Raw genomic sequence first — 25,699 nt, 5'->3', positions numbered from 1 at the left:
TTAAAAGCTTGGTTTGTGCGTGTGTGTGTGTGTGTGTGTGTGTGGTGTCTGTCTGTCTGTCTCTGTCTGTATGCGTATGTGCATGTTTATATGGGTTTAAGTATATATGTGTGTCTGTATGTGTGCCTGTGTGCTTATGAAATGCATGTGTGTGTCCATACATGTGGAGACCAGAGGTCAGCTTCCTCAGGAGCCATTCACCTTGATTTTTGACACAGGATTTCTTCAGGTCTGTAAGACAGCCTGAGCTGTCTGGCCTGCAAGCACAGAGACCTGTATGTTTGTTTTCACAGCAGTGGAATTACAAGCACACATCACTATACCCAGTTTTTCACATGAATTCTTAGGTTCTCATGCTTGCATGGCAAGCATTATACTAACTGACCTATTGTTGCGGCACTAGATTAGAGACTCTTAAAAGTTGGGGTTCCTTTCCTAAGAAAGTATATTAGATTGAAAAGATGCGAGTTTTAAAGATCACCACCACCACTGCCACCACACACACACACACATGCATGCATGCATGTACACATACACACACACACGTACACATGCACGCACGCACACACATGCATGCATGCACACATACACACACACACACACGTACACATGCACGCACGTGCACACACACACACACACACACACAGCATATGATATTTCTCTTTGGGAGTGGACACCGGGCAGTACACTGGGATTCCATCCCTTGTTCCTCCTGGAAATTACTGAGCAGAATGAACATTGTAATGGTTCCATGTGGAGGAGGACTAATATGGAAGTGGAAACAAGGCCTTGAGGCTTCATGAAATTAATGGTGCAATTTTGTTGATTAATCAATGCATTTCCTTATGTCCAACATGATTCCAGATTGTTTAAAACAAACAAGATCATCTTTGAAAATGAGATTTCAAAGCTGGGAATTAGGACACTTCTTGCAACACTTTGAGGCACTCTTTCCAATCAGTAAGAGGCAGGATGGAACTGCAGTGGCATAGTGTGTGCTTGGGCAATCCCCGGTGTAGAGACAGGGTTGGAGAGGAGGGAAAGAAGAAAAAATAGTTAAATGCCCACTTCCTCACATAAACCCAGATGTCCGTATGTATGGCTATGCACTCACACAATTGTCTAGATTCCTTAAAGAAAAAAATGATTCCCTCAACTCATAGCTGAGATGCTGCAGAAATGGGGCTGGCATAATGCCTGTATGACTTCGAGATCTCCTTTGCTCAAGCTTCTCTGAGTGTTCAGTCTACTTCCTGTTGCCTGCATATCAACATGTAGTAGCTGTCCAGTAGCCTGCATGCTGCCAACTCCCTCCACCATGATAACGGACTGAACCTCTGAACTGAAAGTGAGCCACCACAAGTAAACGTTTCCTGCAAAGAGTTACCATGGTCGTGATGTCTTTTCACAGCAATAGAAACCCTAACTAAGACAGAAATAAATAGTAATATTTTATTTATGATTTAATAAATAAAGCTTACCTAAAGGTCAGAAGGAAAAGCTAAGCCACTAGAGGTCAGGCAGTGGGGTGGTACATACCTTTAATCCCAGAATTTAGGGGACAGAGGCAGATGGATCTCTATGAGTTCATGACCACCCTGGGTTACACAAGATCCAGATTAGCTGTGGATACACAGGGAAACCCTGTCTTGAAAAACAAAACAAAACGAAATGAAACAGGTTGGTAGAACAGAACAGACACATGTTTAGTGCGTATTCATTCTTGAAGATTCAGTTTTGAACACCCACCAATGGCTTCCCGAAGAGCAATTTATACACTTTGTTGCCTAAGGAGTTTGTGTCCGGGTCTGTCCAGAGCTTAGATAAGATAAGGATTCCCTGTGTAGCTCTGGCTATCCTAGAACCAGCTCTGCTGGTCTCAAACTCAGAGATCAGACTATTTCTGCCTCGTGAGTGCTAGCCAAGATTAAAGGCATGTACCACACAGCCTCCAGGATGCTGGGATTAAAGTGTGTGCCATCACAGCCAGCTGTGTTTAGACAATTTTAGTGAGGTCCTAGGAGGAGTAGGTCAGTGGGGACAATGTTATTTATATTGATTGGTCTTTTGATCTTTTCTGCATGTGCCCTTGCCTCAAATAATTATCAGGACAACAGGTAAAAACTGAACTCTAAAGATAGTCTAACTCAATTAAAAATGTATTCACATATCCAGCAATGCAGGAAACTGCATGAAGAACTTTAAACTTTAGAGATTATATTAAATTTAATTTTGGGCAGAAAAGTCAGTATTTTTTTTTTTTTTTTGAGGAACTGAGGTTCAAACGCAGTACTTTGCATATGCTAGGCAAACATTCCACCAGTGAGCAACAGTCCAACCTCTGAATCACTTCAATTAATACAGTATTTAATAGTCTGATCTCTGCTAAATACTAGCTGCTAAGGTTAAGCACTGCTAACTAGTCGAATATTTTGACATTATTACTCAATATTTTTCTGTTAGACCTATAATGTTGGGTTCATTATTTATTGAAGAAAATTCACAGCTACTGTGAATTTAATGTGTGTTCCCCTCATCCCCAGCTTCACTGCCCCAAAGATGATGGGCTTAGGAGATGGGGACTTTGAAAGATGAGTTCCGGAGGACAAACCTGCAGCAAGAGGTTTACTACATTTATAAAAGATGCCCAAGAGGATCCCTTCTCGCTTCCACCATATAAGGTCACAGTGGAAAGACAGAGGTTTCTAGGCGCTGTAAGAAATAACCTTCTGTTGTTTTTAATAAAGTCAGTATCTTTATATAAAAATGGCTTGAAGGTATCCTAAGGGAAGTCTACTGAGGCATTCAGGACCTTTGATCCATGTTCTTGTCAATAAAAGAATTTATAGATGGTTATACAAGCAAATTTTATTTGGAAGAGAAAGTGTTTGAGAGAGCAGAAGCATTCACTCTGGGGAGAACCTGGAGCCTGGAGGACCTGGGGCTAGGATGGCACTAGGGGTAGTTGTCTCGTGACTTCTGTGAACTCAACATTGTTGAGGAAGGGTAAGTCAGATCCTTTGATTAACCACATGTGACAATTGCAGTAACTATTACAAGTTAAGTGACCAGGTTTTGGGTGCTTTTGCATTACTGACTTCAAGCCCTGAGCCACAGACACAGGGGCAGACTGTCCCTTCGATCTGCTTGTATCAGATGGACACTGTGGCAGAAGGTCATATACCAGCCTCATGGTAGGATGGGCTTAGGGGAGTTGCAGCTGGTAATGATTTAAAGATCTAGGGAAAGACCAATTCCTCTCTTTTCTGATACAAGGAGAAGAATGGTCAATTATGTCATTGAACAATAAGGCAGGGATGGAGGATGACAGAGTTTCCACTATGCCTGGTCCTGGCTCCCTCTTTTCAGGCCCTTCGGGAACTAAGATGATAACTACATGTTTTATCTCACTTTGGCCCTTCCATTTCAGAACTTCATTGTGATCCAACTGAAGTGTTACAGTTTTTTATAGTATTTACAGTAATTTATAGCAGCCAAACATCCAAAGGTTTTCTAGAAAAGAACACAATTTACCAAGCGACATTAACCAACAAATGGAGACACTTTGTTTTAAAATGTCGATGGATTAGAGCTGGAAGAGTTGGGCTGGGCTGTCTGCATTCTTTTCAAATTTTGCCTTATTCTGTTCCAGTGCTGTTGGGAGTAAACTCAAGAGCGCAGCGCTGCCCACAAAATGCATGAGACGCTGGACTAGCAGAACGAGGGAGTGGAGAGCAGGTCACATAAGGTACTGTTCTAGAGTAAATTTTAAAATCAGGGGGAGCGTCCCACAGATTTACACCACAGAGTAAGAGGAAATAAGGCTGTGAGTGAGATAAAGTAATATTTTTCAAAGCTACCTACAAAGTTGACTGGGATTTATGCAAATTTAAAACTCTCTGTGCTTACTTTATGAGTTTTGCCATCTGTCCAGGCCCCTCATTGCCTGCCTTTAGTGTTTCCCTCCCTTGTCCATCAGAACTCCCATTTTTAACCTAAATATTGTTGAGGACCGCTAGACTAGCCCAGATTCTCTCTGCAATATCTTCTCAAAATACCCTGTGCTCTTCATTGCTCTCATCCTACAGTTTTGATAAATTTGAAATTTTGTTTAGACAGCATAGGGTTGTCCACCTAGACACTCTATTCATAATTGTGTCTTGTCCTTCAGGCCCAGAAAATGTGTGGTGCATTGTAGAGTCAGTGGATATTTGTTGACTGACTATAGAAACTCCTTCAGCTCCTCACCTTGTGCTAAGCCAAGAAGGGTATTACCAGAAGGAGTATACTATATTATTTTTTTAAAAAAATTAAAATAAAACTATCTAGACTTAAATCCTAATTGTGCCATTGATTAACTACTGGGAAAGTATATACAGATTGGAAATGAAGTCCTCTGAAGAATCCACACATGTGTTAAAGACATCACGAGTGCTTGAGAAGGCTAACTTGAACACCCTGCTCATGAAGAATATTGTAGATCAACAGCAAAATGAGCTGCTGCATCCTTTAGTGCCCCTCCCTCTTCCTAATTCCTCAGATCTTATTTGTACGTGTCTCTCCCCACTTCTCTGTTTCTCTCCCTCCCTCCCTCCCTCTCTGTCTCTGTGTATGTGTGTCTGTCTCTCTGTGTCTCTCTCTGTCTCTGTGTATGTGTGTGTGTCTCTCTGTCTCTCTCCTTTCCTCTCTCTCTGTTTCTGTGTATGTGTGTGTCTGTCTCTGTGTCTCTCTGTGTCTCTCTCTGTGTCTCTCTCTCTCCCTCCATGTCTCTCTTTCTCCTTTCGTCTCTCTCTGTCTCTGTGTATGTGTCTGTGTCTCTCTCCCTCCCTCTTTTCCTACCTCCCCCCTCCTCTCTCTGTCTCTGTGGGGGTGTGTATCTCTCTCTCCCTTCCTCCCTCTCCCTCTCTCCCTATGTTTCTCCCTCCTTCTATCTCTCTGTCTCTGTGTGTGTGTGTGTGTGTGTGTGTATACCAGATGCATGTACCAACTGTAGTTACAGGCTGCTGTGAGCCACATTTGATATGGATGTTGGGACTCAAGTCCCCAGGAAGAGCAACAGCAAATGCTTTTAACCTCTGAGTCACTTCCCTAGTCCTAATCTTCAACCCCTTTAGTAGCCATTGCTATCAGTCTGTATATCTCACCATCCTGATGAACTTCAGATAAAATTTGTGCAAGAGCAACTCCAGTCGCCCTCAGTTCCAAAGCTGAAAATGCTGTAAACAGCCTCGGAAACCTGGGAAGGGATTTCCTAATCCGCCCCTTAAGGGTATTTCTTTGTTTGTTTGTTTTTTGTTTTTTGTTTTCTCAAGACAGGGATTCTCTGTGAAACAGCCCTGGCTATCCTGGAACTCACTCTGTAGACCAGGCTGACCAGGGCATCTCTTAAATGCATTGACTCTCGTGTCTTCCCTCTGTTCTGTAATTATAAAAGTCCACATCCTGAGACCTGACTGATAACTCAGGGTAACTTGACTCGGTGTCCCCTGGGTCATGACCTCTCAGATAACTCATATTTGACTCAGATTAAACCATTTTCTTATTTCCTTAAAGCGCACTTAAAGCCACAGAAGGAGCTCGGGAGTCTGGTGCAGAGCGCCTGCTCAGCCTAGAACACCTATAATAAAAAAACAAGAGGTAAATTAAAGGAAAACTAAGAGGGCTATTTTACCTAATCCTCGTTAAAGGTAAGGGAAGGGATTTCTCTGCCGGCCTTTTCCTTAGTGAACTTTTGAGGATAAGAACTTCCCCTTTCTTTGAAATGAATGCAAATCCTTTTGTCAGCTTTCAGGCCCAGGAATGCCTGTCTCTAGGCTCCTGAGAGCCATCAACCTGAAGCAGGAGTTCTATCTGGAAAATTCTGTTGGAAGGTCTGGACACAGCTTTGGTCAGCATCTTGCACAAAGATCCAAACTACCTCATATAGAGATGAGAAACATTCACCCTTTGAATACAGCCAGTAGACGATCACTATATTACCAACAGAAAGTGAGGATGAACTCTGTGTGTGACAGGTATTGCTAATAAGTCCTTTTACTTGAAGACTGCAATCATTCATCTTGAAAATCTGTGTGTAATGGGCTTTACCTGTTTGGTTATAGAAAAGGTTAAGATTTCTTTCTCTTTGCAAACGCTTGATGTATTGCCTACAACGGGGTCACATTCTGGCTTAGTGGTTAGCTAAACATAAAACTATTTTCTTCCCTCCTATCTGGAGGAGAAGTTTTCTGTTGACAGGCAATTTTGTTTTTAGTTTTCCCAGCAGTTGGTAACTTTGAGCAAATTACATTTAACAGTGAAACTAAGCATCATTGGCTTTGTCTATAAAATAAGACGCCTAATAATACCATTCATAAACTCACTGTGAAAATTCTCCAAGCTAACAAAACAAAGGACCTAAAACAATGCATAATTTTTGTGAAGAACTCAGTAAGCACTGCTATTAAAATCACACACAAAAAATGGTCACAATTTCTAGTTCTGATGCTCTGTTGGGTAGCAATTTCCTTAGAGATAAAATGTTCCATCTCTGAGGCAAAATTGTTGAAACTCCAGATACTCTAAATGTGAGTGAAGCATTCAGTCTTTCAAGGAATTCCTTAAAGCCGGGCGGTGGTGGTGCACGCCTTTAATCCCAGCACTCGGGAGGCAGAGGCAGGCGGATCTCTGTGAGTTCGAGACCAGCCTGGTCTACAAGAGCTAGTTCCAGGCTCCAAAGCCGCAGAGAAACCCTGTCTCGAAAAACCAAAAAAAAAAAAGGAATTCCTTAAGACTCAGGAAGTAAGCAACTCAGAAGTTTCAGGAACTCCCTAAAATTGACCTAATGTACTAGATCCCTCCCTCCAAGCTTATATAAGCAATGAGGTCTGCAAGAGACATTCTCAGACAAGCTGAGGTGTGTGGAAGGTTCTCAGACCAAGGGAGCTGCCTGGAAAATACTCAAACCTGTTGAGCTGCCTGCAAGTCATGCAGTAAGGTCCAGGGTTCCAGATTTGAAGAATCATCCCCTATGCTGACATGAACTCTTCGTGATGCGGCTGCCTGAGGCATCCCTGCTCCAGTGAGTAACACCTTACCCATGCTCCCATATGTGATCTTAATAAGCCCATGAGTTTACCAGGAAGGTCTCTGATAGTATTCTTACTTTGGAGTATCCTTGATTCCCTATCTGGGTGACTAGACATTTGTTCACATGTCCCCAGAAATAGTGTCACAAAACGTTCTCATAGAGAAAAATATACCTACCTATGCTATCAAAAATACTATCCTGGGTGCTGAAGAGATGGCTCTGGAGTTATGGGACTTGTTTCTCTCACAAGAGACCTGGGCTCAATTTCCACAAACTCTATGAAAGCTCCCAGCTGCCTGTAGCTTCAGTTCAAGGGATCCAATGCCCTCTTCTCATTTCTGAGGGTAACCAACACACACATGGTGCTTATATACATACACACAGGCAAAGACCACAAACACATAAAGTTAAAAAAAAAAATAAGTATTCCAGCCCCTTCGTAGCTATAGGTGACTGTGTAGGCTTTGATAAGTTAGAAGTCCATTTCCACTAATACTGAGTTTTGCTGCATAGTAGCTGTCTATACTCTGGTTGTGGGAATTCCATGCACATTTTTGCATAGCTTATAGCTTAATATTTCTTTATGGGTTTTTAAAATTCAGGAAAAGTTTCTATTTTCATCTGTCATTTCATACTCATCTAATAATTCAAAATATTCCTTGGTTCCCAGTTTCCCCTCCCAGTTGTACATGAAATCTACAGCTAGCCATTTTTGTTTCGGTGACATCTTCAGAATCCTCGCCTTGTGGGATTATGTTTTTTTTCCTGGGAAAGAGAATAGCAATTCTCATTCCATTATGGCTATTTTAATATCTTCTCAAACTGATTAATTTATTAATTAGAAGGCAAGGCACACACTTTTACTACTAATAATAATATTTTTTATAATAAATTATGGGTTTGGATTATATGATAAATTCTCAAGCAATAAAGTATACTAGCTGCAAACGTTTGCCAAAAACTGTTACCAACATGGAGGCTGTTTCAGAAGTCACAGGTCATTGCTGGGCTGAGTTCAATTAACTGGAGGGAAAACCTGCACAAACAGCTGGAATAGGGCCACTATAGAAGGGCTCGTATGGAATCACATTTTAGAGTCTATTATGCCTTGATGAAGACTCCCTTGGATATTCCTTTTAATGGAATTTGAGGGATTAAAAATGGCTTCACAAATCACTTTTTAATCTGGCGAAGGAAGCAGGGAATGAAAAGCACCAGGCTGTCATCTTCAAGTGCAAGGCAAGTTGTAAATAAAGAAAACAAATTAGAGGCTGGTTCACACCTCATCAGCTACCTAACAACCTGTTACCAGTTAATTACACACCTTTAAAAGGCATGTACAAGAGAAATTATTCAGAAATCAGTTTCTCTAAAAGGGAGGGGAGCCGATAAGGGGGATGCCAGCAGAGATAGCTTTTAACTTGCTAGGTACTGTGATCAACCCAGAAGATAGGAAAGTATTTTCTCAGGAATGATTAGTTTAGAAAGTGCCATTGATTAATGCTCTGGCCTCGAGGGTGTCTTCACCAATGATCCACTCCAGGCAGATAAATGTTTGCTGAGGTTGTCCTGGGAGGTAGAATCTCCAATAGCGTTTAGTGACCCATTCTAGTGGTTGAGCTAACAGGTAGGGCCTGACCCTCAGCTATTTCCATGACAAAGCTGAGCACACTGCTGTGGAAGGTGTGAACAGCCTCCTTGTGTGTGTTTATTGTTGATGTGATTTGATCTTCAATACACCTACTTCCACTTGCATTAACTTTTGGGTGAATGACAAACTGTTGGAACTCATACATATTAAACAGCAAATGAATTTGAAATTGTCAATAACTGTTGTGTTATCTAGTATATTTACATGAATTTAATGAGAGATTTTTGTTAGGAACCAAATATTTGTATCTGCCCCAAACTTGATATGCTGAAATCCCAAACCCACTTTCTGTGAGGGTGTGAGGAGGTGTGGGACTTTGAGAGGGTCCTGGGGGTAGAGCCCTTGGGAAAGAGACTGGTGCCCTCATAAAACAGACTTCAGACCGGACAGATGGCTCAGCTTGCAAAGGACCCAAGTTCTGTCCCTTGAACCCACATTGGGGGGACCCACAACTGTGCATAACTCCAGTTCCAGGGGGATCTGAGACCTCTGACCTCCACGTGAACCCAGGCACACACACTTAGACATGTGCAAACAATTTTTAAAATCTTAAGTCTAAGAAGACCTGTGGGGATTCCTCTGGTGAGAACACAGAAGTTACCACCTGACAGCCAGGAGTCGGGAAAATAGGTGAGAAGATGTGCCTGGTTCACATAGCGTATGGGATTTCAGCTATGTCACCCTGAACAGGCTAAGGTGGATGTGTATATGAGTTTACCCATTTTGTTTCTGTGGGATAGTTTTGAATATATGACGGTCCTGAAAGCTCTGTGAAGATGTCCTCTAAGGTATCAGTCTGTACGTTATCAGTCTGCACGATGGCTCGGACTCCCTAGGCAAGCTGCAGTCAGGCATTTTCTCCACGCTCCAGCTTACCCCTCATTAGCCCGGGGTAGTCATTACCTGCCTTACTGGTTGCTCGGAAGCATGACTGGCGGAAATAATCTTAGTGCCCTACACCAGAGGTAGTGGAGATTAAGATGAAAGTTCTAAAACTATTATGTCATCTACCAAAAGCTCTGTCCCGCTAAAAGGAAGCCTACGTAATTTGAAATATGTTAACTCCACAATAACATATTAATAGATAAACTGCACAAATTATGTTTGAATTATTAATTTTATTTGAGTTATATTTACTGACAAACTGAAGTGGTTTGAATAAGAATGTCCCCATAGCATCATATATGTGAATGCTTAGTCACCAGGGAGTGGAACTGCTTGGCAGGATTAGAAGGATTAGGAGGTGTGGCTTTGGTGGAGAAAGTGTGTTACTTAAATTAGGCCTTGAGGTTTCAAAAGTCCATGCCAGGCCCAGACTTTCTCAGCCTACAGAGCAAGATGTAGCTCTCCACTACTTTTCCAGCGCCATGCCTGTCATTCCTACTGCCAAGTTTCCTGCCATGATGATAATGAACTAAACCTCTAAAAGTGTAGACAAGTCTCAGTCAAATGCTTTCTTTTGTAAGAGTTGCCTTGGTTGTGCTGTCTCTTCACAGCAATAGACCAGGGACTAAGATATAAGTTGTTATTTATTTACTATGGTGATGTGGGAGTCCCCTCTGTATGCTGTGAATACTACTGGTTAATAAAGAAACTGTCTTGAGTCTGTGATAGAGTAGAATAGAGCTAGGTCGGGAAAATTAAACTTAATGCTGGGAGAAAGGAGGCAGAGTCGGAGAAAAACCATGGAGCAGCCATGGGAGACAGATGCATTGATACCTTGCCTTTAGGCCACGAGCCTCGTGGTAAAATATAAAATAATGGAGATGGGTTATTCTAGATATAAGAGCTAGTTAGCAAAATGCTTAAGTAATTGGCCAGCAGTGATTTAAATAATATAGTTTCTGTGTGGTTATTTCAGGTCCTGAGCTAGCCAGGCAGCTGGGAAACAAACAAACTGCCTCATAACAACACTACGCATTAATGAGTTTAGCATTAGTTCACCTCCTAGTAGCTGTTCAGTGGATACTTAATCAAAAGATATCTAGTCAGTTCTAAAGAAATATGTGTTAGTAGTGACATACACCAGCAAATCCAGCTATTGGGAAGGTTAAGGCAAGAATATGACCTGAGCCTAGAAGCTTGAGGCCAACTGAGCAATATAGCAAGACCTAAGGTCCCACCTCAAAAATATTTTTGTGTCTTATTCACTGTCTTTCATCAAGGCTTTATACTTTTAATTGCAGGGATCTTTCACCTCTTTATTTATATGTATTTATAGCTACTATATTTTATAACCATTGCAATGAGACTGGTTTCTTGATTTATTTTTTTTAGATACTATGCTATCAACATATAGCAATGCTACTGAATAAATACTAAAACAAAAAAATAAAATAATATTTAAATACACACCTGCAAACTCACTGTCTCACTGTTACCCAAAGACTTCCATTAGCCAGCTAGGTGGGCAAATGACATAACTGACATCCCATGTGTAGTGTGTATGTGTAAGCGTGTGTCTTATTAAATCCTTGTCTGGATATTGCCCATCCATAGAAAATCATCTTAAAATTTATTTATATATATATATATATATGTGTGTGTGTGTGTGTGTATGTGTATAATTTCATGGTATATTAAATATATTATTTAATTTTAATATATGATATAATATTTAAGTTTATATAATATTACATAAAGTATATTTTATAAGGTTTATGTTATAATATGCATATGGGTCTTTGCCCTGCACGTATGTCTATGCTACATAAATGCAATACCCATAGAGGTCAGAAGAGGACATTGGATTCTCTGAAACTGGAGTTACAGACAGTTGTGAGCCATCCTGTGTATAATGGGAATCATACAGGTCCTCTGTAAGTACAGCCAGTGTTCTTAACCCCTGAACTATCTCTCTAGCGAAAATTCATACAAAATCCTTTCAGTGATTCATAAATGGAGAGAACGCTTGATCATGCGCAGGTCAAATGGAGATTCTGTTCCACATTTCCTTCCTCTGTTGACCTTTGTGTACAGAAAACAAGAGTTCATCCATACAATAAGGTGATCTAGCATAATAGCTGGAAAGATGCTGTATCAAGTTAGAAATATTGGATTCTCTTATGGATATAATTAATTCTACCACTATATTTTGTATGTTATAAAAATAGAATAAAGATGAAAGATAAAAATCTGGGGTAGAAGGCTTCCACATTCTCAGCTCTTTACACATATACATACATACCTACATATGTGTGTGAGTGTGTGCATATAGATATGTGTGTGTATAGTGATTATATAGGTATGTGTGCTTGTATAAGCATGTATACATAAACTTATTTTTTAATGAGTCATTTATATATACTATTTTGTTAAAAACATAAAAAAAGTCCTGTACTGTTGGGAAATCTAGGATGCCCTCAAGCTTTCTGCTGTAGAAATTATGGAAGTGAACATCTGCTTTATCACAAATGTGAGCTCATTCACTGGATGTCTAAAGAAAACCTGCAGGGTTAAAGGGTACTTGTATTTAAATCACGAGGCTGTGCCTGCCTCTGGCTTGTGTTGGACACATGAGAAAAAAACATACTCTTGTTTGTTTGTTTTCTAAATTTAGGCATCTGAAGCTATCAGAGATTAAACCATTGCTGCTTGCCTTGGGGCACTGAAGTTCTTTCCGGTCTGCCGTCTTCTGGCACTTGTAGTTCAGTCCTAATTCCTGCACCTGTTGCTTTGGACCAGTCAACCTCCGAGACTTTGTTTTGTAATCTCTAATTAGTCAAATAGAGCACATTTAAAAACCTGTGCACTTCCAAGTCTCTCTCATCTGATATGGTCTTCACTGTTAAAAGATAATGTTTAGGGGAGAGAATGAAGCATGGCTTACTTGACTTTCCCCTAGAAGGAAAAAGAGTTCAGTTTTCAGTGTATTTTATACTCCAGATATATAATTTATATAAAGGAATGGGCTCTTTCTTTCTTTCTTTCTTTCTTTCTTTCTTTCTTTCTTTCTTTCTTTCTTTGTCTTTCATTGTTTTTTGAGACAGGGTTTCTTTGTGTACCCTTGGCAGCCATTCTGTAACCCACATATGTACATGTTCAGACAGATGTACTTCTGATGTGTAATGTGTGATTTGAGTATTAGTATTGGTAACTATGATTAGTAACTATTATTAGTTATAACTAATCATAGTTTTACTAACTTGATTAGTAACTTGAGTATTAGTAACTATGATTAGAAAAAAGGAATTTGTGTCTACACTGGCTGAGACTATCTAGGAAAGTGGAATTACTTAATAAGTGGAAATGCTGTCAATAAACCCACCATTGCTTTTGAATTTATTTTGCAATAAGTATTTTTTCAATAATGACATTGTGGAAAACACAAAGTGTTCATCTGTGTTCCTGACACAGTACACTCAAGACACAAAGAAAAATATACACAATAAAACAGAATGGAAAAAAATGTTTGTGATTCCTATATCTGATTAGAAACATACCTAGAATATATAAAACCTTACGACCCAATTATAAAGATACCATATAACTCAGGTAAAATGTAGTTATTGAATTTGAATAAAAAGTTGTCTAAAAGAGATACAGGAGCAGTGAGTAGACTCACTGGAAAATATTTGACATTAATTAGGATGGCTCAGAATCAAAAAAGCGTGGAGCAATTGAATATCCCAGTCTGAAGATGAGATACAAAACAGTGCAGCCACTTTGGTAAGCAGTCTGCAATTAAATATAGAATTGCTAGGAAAAATATTAAGCTGAAATTTACCATATAACCTAGCAATTTTATTTCTTAGAATATACCTCAAAGAAATGAAAAAGTAACTATGAAAACTTGCAAATAGTCCAGGAGGTTGGTGGGGCATGTCTTTACTCCCAGCACTCAGGAGGCAGAGGCAGGCGGATCTCTGTGGGTTCTAGCCAGGCTGGTCTACAAAAAGAGTTCCAGGACAGCCAGTGTTACTGCTCAGAGAAACCCTATCTCGAAAAACCAAAACAAACAAACAAATAAATTTATATCACAGCAGTATCCATAATAGCTAAAAAAGTGGAAAACAAAATAGATATCTATATCTGGTAAAGGAATAAATAGAGTGTTATTTGCACACAACTGAGTGATAACTGACAAGGTGTGAAGTACTGCTGTGTATTACATGGGATCCCCAATGTGATGTGCATAGGAAGAGAAGTCCCTAGCTAAAGATAACACATAAAACTTTTCATTTATCAGAGATGGAATGTCGGCAAACCTGACTTGAATGATTGCTAATGGATACAGTGTTTCATTTTCAGATGATGCGTAAGTCCCCAAATCGAAGGCAGGGACAGCTGTCTGGAGATGTGGATGTCCTATGACCCATACTTGGGGGCCAGCAAGATGGCCCAGTGGTTAAGAACACTTGTTCTTTGCAGAGGTCTATGTAAATGGAGCCTTGTCCCCCATCTGCCTGTTTCTAAATTCCCGGCGGCCGCCTCCCAAATTACCACACAATGGCTTCTATTAATTATAAATGTTTAGCTGATAACTCATGTTTATTACTAACTAGCTCTTACATTTTAATTAACCCACTTCTATTAATCTATGTATTGTCATGTGGCCATGGCTTTACTGGTCCTCTGGCATCTTGCTTCTTGAGTGACTGGCTTATGTCTCCCTCTGACTCTGCCCTTCTTTCTCCCTGCATCTCTGCTTGGCTTTCCGGCCTAGCCTCATTCTGCCTGGCTATAGGTCAAGTCAGCTTTATTATTAACCAATGAGAGGAATGCATATTCACAGCGTACAGAAGGATTATCCCACAGCAAGTTTGGTTCCCAGCGCCTACTCCAGTTCCAGGGGATTTAACACGCAAAACCCTGGCACACATAAAATAAATGAAGCTGATTTTTTAAATGAAGAAACAAAAAACACTGATTGTATACTTTAAATGGCTAAGTTTCATGGCATGGTGTATGTTTTATAACAACAAATGCTATACAAAATGACTGAACTCATAACTGAGGACAGGATACAATTGTTGGGTATCAGCCAGAGCAGAGCTGTGCTGGATCATTAGGAATTAGTCTTGGGTAAGGGGGGACCTCCTGTGGGGACTTCAGTTTCCTGAACACATCCCACGTAGAAAAGACTAGGCACCTCTTCTTACTTGACAACTCCTTCTCTCCATCTCATCAAAATAAAGCAAATCCAACAACCCGTTTCTAGCACCTTTCTTTTTACAAGAGGAAAAACCAACTCTTTGTCACTCTCTGGGTGCTCCTGGGAAATCTCGACGGCAGTTCTACTTCTTCACGTCTCTGTAACCTTGAAGAGCACAAAGGGATTTGGAGAGTAAAATTATTTCCAATTTTCATCAAAAAATAGAAATACACAGCTGTATTTCTCTGAAACTGTGGCTCCTAAAAATAGTATAAACACCATATTCATTATAACTTTAAAGCTAACGTGCATTTCACAGAGAAAACTGCAGTGTGCATAATTGTGCCCTGTCACTCCGCGGCATTCTGCAGTGTCCGAGGAGAACTGGTAAATACACACAGCATGGATTTCCTCAGCTGCCACATCATTCATAGTGCCTTATGAAGGAGGCAGAAATGAGCATATTCATTACAAACCCAAAGAGCCTCATCAAAACGAGAGCTCAAGAATCTGATACAGGATGAAGACGAGTAACCAGGGAGGCTCGAGAGATGGCTCAGCAGTTAGGAGCACCTGCTGCTCTAGCAGAGGACCCGGGTTTAGTCCCAAGCACCCACGTGGCAGCTCACAACCATCTGGAACGCCAACTCCAGAGATTAGCAAGGCGGTGGTGGCACACACCTCTGATCCCAGTACTCAGGAGGCAGGGGTAAGCAGATCTCTGTGAGTTTGAGGTCAGTGTGGTCTACAGATTGATTTCCAGAACAGCCAGGACTGGGAAATTTAAAGAAACCTTGTCTCAGAAAACCAAAAAAGAAAAAGAAAAAAAATATCCAAATTAGTAATTAGTATTTCTGTGTTGTCTACATAATAAATATCCACTAATTAAATCAATTTAGTTCGAGGTTTTATTTTATTTCCTAAAATTATTGCTTGATTCAGAGTCTTATTCTTTTTAAATGTGTTTTTCATGATGCAATACACTTTGCTAGAGACAATCATGCATTCAATATCAGTAAGCTTCCTCAACACTTTTAAGCTTAAAAACCAATAGCCAAAGATTCTAAATTACAATACTATTAAATGCTTCTTTGGCAAAATTTGAGCTGAGTTATGTGGTTTTGATCATTTTGAGACAGGTATCATTACGTAACCCAGGCTAGTCTTGAAATCAAAATCCTCTTCGGTTCCTGAGTTCTGAGAGTACAGATGTGTGCCACCAGGGCCAGCTTGAACTTGGTTCTTGACAAGTTTTGTATTTATTTATTTTCCTTTGTATGGTATGAGTACATGCATGTTCCCATGTACATGGGTACACATGCGTACACATGCATGAGGAAGGAGAACCTGATGTCTAGTATCTTCCTCAGTTTTTCTCCTCTCCAGACGTCCCTCAGCAGACAGTGACCAGAATATAAACATGGATAGCAATCCCATAATAAGAACCTCCCCTGGCTCTTATTACCAAACCTGGGAGGGGGATGGGTGTGGATGTGGTGAGTGGGGGTGGCAAGGCCTGAGAACATCCTGTGAAAAATTTAAAACGTATTTCAGTTCTTGATTGAAAGTACCCTGCATTCTGGGAAAAGTCAATTTGCATAACAGTTGGCCTCTCACTGCCCAGTGTTAAACCTATCTATCCCACACTGCCTCTGTGGATCTGTTAATCAGGTTTCCTCCCAGTGTTAAACCTATCTATCCCACACTGCCTCTGTGGATCTGTTAATCAAGTTTCCTGTCTTTTCTAGAAGGCAGCCTAATTGCTGATGTCCTGCAGAAACCCCTCACTGAGAGAGGGATTTAATTTGTTACTTAATGCCATGTTTTTATGGAGTCTGGTCAAACATCATCGCTTGCCACGGCATTCTGTGAACTTCCCCATTGTTCCTTTTTAGAATTCTTCCTTTGGTTTGATCCGACTTGTGTTTTTCTAATGCCTCTTTTATAACTTTGGTTCTATTTGTTTACTTTTCTGACCCAGAATGCCCTTTTCTGCCAGAGAAAAATCTCATCATCGCTGTAAGAAGTATTGATTGCTGGCCCGCAGGGTACGTGTCACTGTTCCTGGTGCTTTGGGGGTTGGCCAGGTTCCATTAACTTTCCTCCCTGATACAGTCAAAGTGCAGCAAAATGACAGCAAAAGCCCATTCTGTCATTGCTTGCATCTGGAGACCATGGAAACGGGTACTCCAAAGGATAGACACCTCGGATGATTCTCAAAAACCAGGTGATTTAATCATGAAGGTATTCAAGCCTTTATATAGAGCCTGACCTTACACCTTGCCAGAAGAGTTTTCTCCCATCTTCCCTTCCGCCACTCCCCTTTCTTTTTGCCCCCTCAGTTCTTTAACAGTGGCAGAATAAATGTGAGCCTTGGACTATTATTTGACATCGTTCTTTTATGAAATCCAATTTCTTTTGATAAATGTCAGAAGGGGACACATTCTTCAGTAAAATGAGCTGAACCTAGAGCAAATTTGTCATTGCCACTCCCCAGTCATCCTTTGTGGTTCTGACAAATACAGTATGTCCTGAGCTTGTCCGTCCTTGGTGACCTTAAGGGAATAGAAAAGTGATCCCATTCTTTCTGACTGCAGCACCACCAGCTGTCACAGACGACAAGTGAGCGATGATTAAAATGTGCAGGAACTTTTCCTGGGCATCTGTCCCTTGGGGGCAAATCTATAGAATGATGGTGGAACAAAGAATGGTGTATGTTATGCTTAGGTTAAACACAGAGGTTTGCATCTTAGTTTTAAAACTTTTTTTCCAGAAGATTTATTTTCATTATGAGTATAAGTGTGGGTGCATGTGTCTGAGGAATCCAGAAGGTATTGGACCTCCTGGAACTAGAGTTGAAGGCAGTTTTGAGCTGCCTTAGGAGGGGCTGGGAATCAAACTCAGATCCTCAGTAAGAGCAGTGCACACCTTTTTTTTTAAAATTATTTATTTATTTATTATTTATACAATATTCTGTCTGTGTGTATGCCCTCAGGCCAGAAGAGGGCATCGGACCTCATTACAGATGGTTGTGAGCCACCATGTGGTTGCTGGGAATTGAACTCAGAACCTTTGGAAGAGCAGGCAGTACCCTTAACCTCTGAGCCATCTCTCCAGCCCAGCAGTGCACACTTTTAAAACTTGAACTGTGTCTCCAGCCCTCGTTTGAAGCTCAATGCAATGAAGGTCTAGAAAGCCTTGTGGTGTCCCAATAAGGAGACTGATTTCAAAATCATCAAGTCTTCAACATCCACTCTCCAGCTATATAAACTGGGCTGCTATGGAATAGAACCTTAGTTTAACTATGTAAAAATGTGTTGCGTTTGTTTGTGTTGAAGAATAACTGTTAAGCTATGTAGAGATGTGTTGCTGTTTCACCTTGCCTGCCTAAGGCTCCTGATTGGCCTAATAAAAAGCTAGGCATAAATAATAAATAGCTAGACAGCAGAGAGATAGGAGGGGCTGGTGGGCAAGAGAATTAAGTAGGAGGAGGAATCTAGGTTTTAGTGAGAGAGAAAGAGATGTCAGGAGCTAACCAGCCAGGCAGCCGACATGGACAGACCCACAGTCATGGAGAAAGCAGGATACACAAAACAAAAGAAAGGTAAAAAGCCAAGAGGCAAAACATAGACAGAGAGAAGCAGCTTAAAATAAATTAAAGGAGCCAGTGGGACAAGCCTAAACTAGGTAGGACAAGCCTAAACTAAGGCTGAACATTCATAACTAATAAGTCTACATGTCATGATTTGGGGGCTTGTGGTCTAGGAATGCCTGTTACACCGCACACAAGAAAAAAACTGAAATAACCTTATTCTAATGAGTCGATCCACCTTTCCCTAAGAACATATTACTATTAGTTATTCCCATGTCACAATTGCCTTAGGGAGAAGGAAATATAGGAAATCAAGTCAGTTAGAATTGCTCCCTCGGATCCCATAGAAACAGAAGGCATGTTGGTTTACAGTCGGTATTTAGCCCCAGGACTGACAGGGAGTCAGTCGTTCTTTGCCAAGTTTGTCTGAAAAATCTATTGTTACTACACCTTTGCTTTCTGAACTAGAAATTTTAATGCTAGATGCATGAGAATGACTTTAGCTGAACTTTAACAAGTAAAGTTGATTATCAACAGTCTCTGTTGTGTCTAGGTCTGTATAAAGTATCAACTTATCCCTTTAACAGATTGTTACTAGTCTCTATTGTACCTAGGTCTGTATAAAGCATGGGGAGGAAGACTCAATGGACAAAGCTCTTGTTCTTTTTGGGGGGGCATGGGTTTGAGACAGGGTTTCTCTGTAGCTTTGGAACCTGTCCTGGAACACACTCTATAGGCCAGTCTAGTCTCAAACTCACAGAAATCCGTCTGTCTCTGCCTCCTGGGTGTTGGGATTAAAGGCATGGGCCACCAACGCCTGGCCTAGCTCTTGCTCTTATGTGGTTTGTTTGCCATGAACAATTTTTTTTTTGAAACAGGATCACCCTATAGTCCTGGGGTCCTGGCTGTCCAAGAACTTATTATGTAGACCAGGCAGACCTTGAACTCATGGAGGTCTACCTGATTCTGCCTCCTGAGTGCTGGGATTAAAGCTGGGTGTTTTACAGGTGGAGCCCACGTTATTAAGATTAGTGACTTTATAACAGGAGGCACCAGACAGACAAAAACCCTGCATGTAAATATTTAACAAGAAGAAGGCTGCCTCACAGAAACTGAATAATACCGGCTCTGCTGCTGCTGAAGACAGTACAGTCTTCAGAGCTAGGAGAAATACACCTTTGTTGTCTCAGCAACCCATTTAACATGATTGTGGCTTGACTAAGACAAGAGGATTATCATACTAGATTATGATAAGGGAACAGAATCACAGTCACAGATAGGCTCACCAATTTGCTTTTGGTCACAAAGCTCATAAAAAGCAGAGTTGGGATTTCTCCAGGGTAGTCCATCAATAGAGCCTGTGCTCTTAACCATGATTGTTGCTGTAATTCATCAGATAACTGTCGTATAAATTCATTAACTGCTGACTGCCATGCTAGATGGTTGATATGAAAACACCCTGCAGAAGCTCACAGTCTGGAGGGGGAGACCAAATGGTAATGGCAACACAGCGGGATAAATGTGAGGCCAATGTGAATAAGCAATATTAGGAGCACCCAGAAAGCAGCAACACTCTACTTTGTGCTTATTGTTTTCTTATTAAAAACAAACACTAATGGAGACAGTTATCCATGGTGCAGTTTAGAAAGTGTTACTAAATTTGCTACTGAGGCAGATGGGAAATCAAAGTGCTGCTAATGATTCTTTCCAGAGTTCGTCTCTTGGCTACTCATTGGCCCTTAGAGATTAACTTTATTAGCTCTCAATGATGCTAACTCTTCTTCCATTGTTTCCACATGGGCATAGAACTGGGGTTTTGTAAAGGAAACAAATGTTTTGAATTGATCGACTAAACCTATAATTATACTGTTATTAGTTATTGACGAAATCTGCTCCCCCGCTTTGATGCCTTTACTCTTCCTTCCATTTCTCAATTCTAAAGTCTGTATCCTCTTTCTTGCTTAGCACCCCCAATCTCATGTCTCATAGCCACACATTCAACCCATGGTGTCAACATCATGGGAAGGTGTGACACTTTGGCTCACCCATCAAGAGTACCGCTGTTGACACCCTTATAATCAATGGCAGGTTAACAAGAAAGAAGCATAAGAGATGTACGCAACAGCACAGGGGCCTTTATGAAGGCATAAAGGCCCAGAGGAAACTGGTTCAGTGTTCAGGTTTGCTGAGGAATGGATGGTCATCTGTGTAGAAATGAGACTGGGCAAACTATGATCAAATGGAAAGAGCCATTGGAGGAAAACCCGGAGCGCCTGTCTTTTCAGAGTCTGTCTGGCCTCTGTGTAGCTCAATCACTTCCTCCATGTGGACACAGCCTTTTATCTTTAAAAGTCTGCCTCACTTTCCCTGACCAAACTCCAATTAGGCTTCTCTTAGCTTTCTTTGGAGCGAGGTTTCAGGCTTAGTCTATGAAGCCACCCAATGACTTTCAACACAGATGATTTTGTCCCCTCTTTCCTCTCCCCCACCCTCTTTAAAAGGCTGAATACACACGGGTGGAGTCTCAGCAACTCCAGGTCTCATGACTACCTCAGTCTCTTTTCCTGAGAGCGAATGGCTGTTAGAATAATACCCAGTTTGTTTCAGCTGATCCCTGAGAATAGGGTCCTTGGGTCCCAGTCTCCGCTGGAGGGTAGGGTCAGTCAGCAAGCTCAAGCGAACCATTCTACCAACTCATTCTCTCCTTTTATTTTTATCTTTCCCTTCTTCCTCTTTGTGTTCCCACTCCCATCATCCTCTACTTTCTGTGTATTAGGCAAGCGTTCTATCACCGAGCTATCTTCCCAATCCAATTTCTAGTTTCTGTGTTAGTTCCCGAGCTTCTGATTTCTCCACTTTCTCTTTAAAATGAAGTGGGGTTGAGTTCATGCCAGGCCATGAATAAAATATGACTGTGGTGGTTTGAGTGAAAATGGCCCCTGTAGGCCCACAGGGAGTGGCACTGTAAAGAGACTTGGCCTTGTTGGAGTAGGCGTGGCCTTGTTGGAGTAGGCGTGGCCTTGCTGGAGGAAGGGTGTCACTGGTCTCAGAAGCTCGTCAGGCCTAGTAGCTCACTTTCTCTTCCTGTTGCCTGCCATTCCAGATGTAGAACTCTCAGCTACCTCTCCAGCACCATGTCTGCCTGCGTCCTGCCATGCTTCATACCATGACAATAATGGAATAAACCTCTGGGCTATAAGCCAGCCCTAACTAAATATTTTTTTTTGTAGGATTAGCCATGGTCATAGTGTCCCTTCACGGTGATAGAAACCCTAAGACAATGACCTTATCACATTAACTAGCTCTGCGTTTGTTCCTGTTTGACACTTGTGAGGACACTCCTTGAGTCAGGGTTCATCCTAACTCAGCGATCCTGTAGCCTGCATGTCTGAAAAGAACGAGGCTATCAAAAGAGTCACTTATGACCCTCACTCTGACAACCCGGACTGTCAAAACAAGACACCTCAGGAATTAGAACTTCCCCTAAGAATTACATGTTGGGATAAGAAGAGAAAAGCTTGGAACTAGCCAGAGGAGGAATCTTGCTTCTCTGTAAGAAAGAGCAAAGAGCTTTCTTCATACAGCACTGACAACTTCTCTGACCATCTTGCAGGACCCTGGAAGTGGGCAATACGGGTGGGACCACAGTGTGAACGGGGCACCGGAGGTGGGGAATACGGGTGGGACCACAGCGTGAACGGGGCACCGGAGGTGGGGAATACGGGTGGGACCGCAGTGTGAATGAGACTGCTGAACTGTGCGCCTCCCTCACCTTTTCTTTCCCATCAGACTCAGTTTAGGACACCAACACGGAGTTGGAAGATTACTAGATCTCTGTTCCTTTTTCTGATCTACTGTGGTCACAATGAATATAACTGCTTTTCAGTGTAATTGGTCTATTTAATTGGCTCATTAAGGATGGGTGACTGAATCCAGCTTATTGAAGATACTTAAAAGCTGATAACAATCGTAATACTAATTTATCTATGTACTGTTTTCCTTTCTAATACAAAAACTCAATCCATTTTCTCCATTTCAAAAGGGACACTACCTGCCAGTGAAACAAGATGAAACTTAATTGTGCCCCCAGGGACCTCAAATCTTTCCTGTCAAAAGCAGTCAGTCTTCTAGAGAGTGTACCTCTGAGGTAGAACCCGTGTTTAGCATGCACAAGGTCTTGGGTTTAACCACCAACACTCAGAGCAAAACAGCAGCAGTGGACACCTGTTCAGACGGAAGTGTGTCTGTTTTAGGATGTCAGCAGATACATTTTTACCACCACAGCACCCTTGACCACAGCAATGCGGTTGACTATCTGCATACCAGAAACATTTTTTTCATCAATCTTAAATATTTGTAATTTGCTGTCGACCTCAGTTCTTCTACCAAGGTACGGATGGACACTGTTATGGGGGACAGGGGTGGATGCACACGTGTGTAGGAGCACGTGCCGGTGCATGCACATGTGAGGTCAGAGGTCAATGACAAGTGTCTTCTTTTTATCATTCTCCACCACGTGCTTTTTCCTTGAGATAGGGTCTCTCATTGAACCTGAAGCTCACAGTTTCATCTTAACTTGCTATGCAGCCTGGAGCTGCCTTCCCTCCCAATAATGCTTTGGCGACAGGTGCCTGCCTCTGTGCCCAGCTTTTACCTATGTGCTGGGGATCCAGACCCAAGTCCCCAGTTCTTATTTGGTGAGCACTTTACTCATTGAGCCATTGTCCCAGCCTGGACCCTATTTCTAAGATTCTGGATATCTGGCTTTAGATCACAGAGGCCACCCCTCTAGAAGGGACCAGTCACAACTTATATTTTATATAGTATCTTCTCTAAGTTGCTTAACAGTAAAGTGGACAATAGAATTAGCTTCATATATTAAGGTCTTATATCTTATCTGTTCCCTCTCCTAATACTCTAAACTCAGAGAGCACTGCACTTTCCTTTCTGAGGCCAGAGATAATTCATCTCTAGCATCTATAAAAGTAAGAAACTTCCTTTCATTTTTGAGTTGCTGTTGAATCTCTGATTCATTCCCCCAGCTCTAAGTGACCAGAATTAATAAAAGAGTTGACTACCTGCACTGTATCTCAGCTCCTTCCAATAGTGAGCAAATACTTCGTTTTCTTCCCTTCTTCATTTAACAGACAGGAGATTTGGGAGAATGATCTTCAATCCATTGCAATCATTATCCAATTAGTTACTGCAGCAAGCTCTATTGATTACCCACTGAATGGCCTATGTCTATGTATTTCTTGATAATAATTGTTTTCCCAGAAGGACAATGTGACTAGCCTCTGGAGATGTGGGCCATGCTGAGTCTAAGGTAACAGAAATGTTACTAGTTGTTGGAATCTGGGTTGGGCATCACTAGGTTCCTCGTTTCTAAATCTAAAGAAGTGAAGATAGGGATCACACAGATTTGCAAAAATAACAAGATAGCTTTATTTGGAGACAGTGGTAATACAAATCAGAGAAGGATCCACTATCAGGGTTATCAGTGAGCCACATGAGTGGGAATATTCAAGAGCTTCAATAATTGTTTATGGTTTTTATGGTATTCAAGAGAAAGAGACGTATAAAGTGTAACATGGGAAATTCTCTATTTTTAATGGATAGATTATATCATGTAATTTTTCTGCTGTGCATGTCCTTTCCCATAATGCATTTGATTTTGTTCATATGCATGTTCAATTATGCATAATCACATAGGCAAATCTCTCTAAAAGTTTACTTGAGGTTATAGCTTTGCCCAATTGTACCCAAATCAAGTTTAGGCCTGATCAACCCTTCTATTCTTCATACCCAGATACATTGGGGATACACTTGACTGGAAACTGTCTGAATTTTGTTATCACTAAGGATGGAGAAATCTGCACTGTTTCTCAGAACTGGGGGCACAATACATGCAGCAGCAGGTGGATGTCTGAGGACTTCTGAGGTTGCCAGGCACATTATTTGATAAAGGGTACATAGACCCTGCAGATGAAGGTGTTGTGAGTGACCACATGTATATTATAAAAAGGAGGTGTGCATAACCCGATCCAAATGGATTCTCAACATTCCCCTAAGCTCACACATCTCAGAGACACTTCTCTTGCCTTCCTTCTCAGCCTCTATGGCTGTAAAAGTTTGCCATGTGACCCAGTTCTGGTCAATTATATCTGAAATAGGCTCTAGAGGAGAGAAAGAGGAGAGGAAGGCCCAGAGAACTGCGAACACCGTGGCTGATCATGTCAAGCCTTTGAACAGACAGGAGCCTGAGTGTCTGCATGCTAAGGCCCTCTCAGCAGAAATTCCCATTTCTACATCCAAATGCTTCTCTGATCAATCCTCTCACCGAGTTCAGGTGCCTTTTCTTTTTCTGAGATGCATTTCCTATTTATGGCTTCTTTTCTGTTCGATCAAGCATCTATCATTTCTCACTAGACAATTAAAACATTCTAATTAGCCTCCCTGCCTCATTCTAGCCCCGTCTATTCCTCGTAGGCCCACCAGAGTAATTGTTCTGAAACACGGTTCATGCCCTCTGCTCAACAACTTTCCTCGGCTCCCAATTACTTAGAGAATAAAGTCTAAACTTGTTAGTACTAATGAGCTGGCCTCAATCTATTTTTTCTAGTCTCATTTACTTTTATGTCCCTCATGTAGCCTATTCTTTGCATTACAAAATTTTGAAACGGGAGAGAAGTGAATTCTTGGGTATGGTGCAAGCTTCCTAGGCTCAGGCACATGGGTTTGGCACAGCTGAGATGCTGGACATAACAAGATCCACAGCTACCCTAAGCTAGTACCTGCTGTGTCTTTGGCTCGCAAACTTGAAGAGTGAATTTCGCAGGCAGTAGAAGGGTGAATATAGACTAGATTTGGCAAGGATAGCCAGCAATGGGAAGATAAGTTTAGAAAGCATTTTAACTATAGAATTATATATAAGCATGCAAAAGAAAGACTAAAGACAAAGGAGGTCCCAGAAAATCTCAGTTTGCTAGTCTAGGGCCATTTTGCAGGATTTATGGAAAGGCTGCAGGACTTTATGGGGAGATAAGCTGGTCAACCCACTAAAGCCATCCATGAAGTGCCCAGGGGCTTCTCAGTTTTGGTCAAATCCTCAAATGTAGCTTCTAAGTGGTGGGGCTCATTTGGGTTGAATAAAAGGAAAAGACAGATAACAAGAAATCAGAGCAAGAACCAAACTAACTTCTGACACTTTGGACCTCCTGTCAGGACAGAACCAAGGCCACAGTTCGCTTCTGGACAAGAACCAAGGTGCCCACCTCTAAGCAGATGAAGCAG

Source organism: Arvicola amphibius, chromosome 7, assembly GCF_903992535.2.
Source record: "Arvicola amphibius chromosome 7, mArvAmp1.2, whole genome shotgun sequence".
Lineage (NCBI taxonomy): Eukaryota > Metazoa > Chordata > Mammalia > Rodentia > Cricetidae > Arvicola > Arvicola amphibius.
This window is presented reverse-complemented; position numbering follows the sequence as displayed.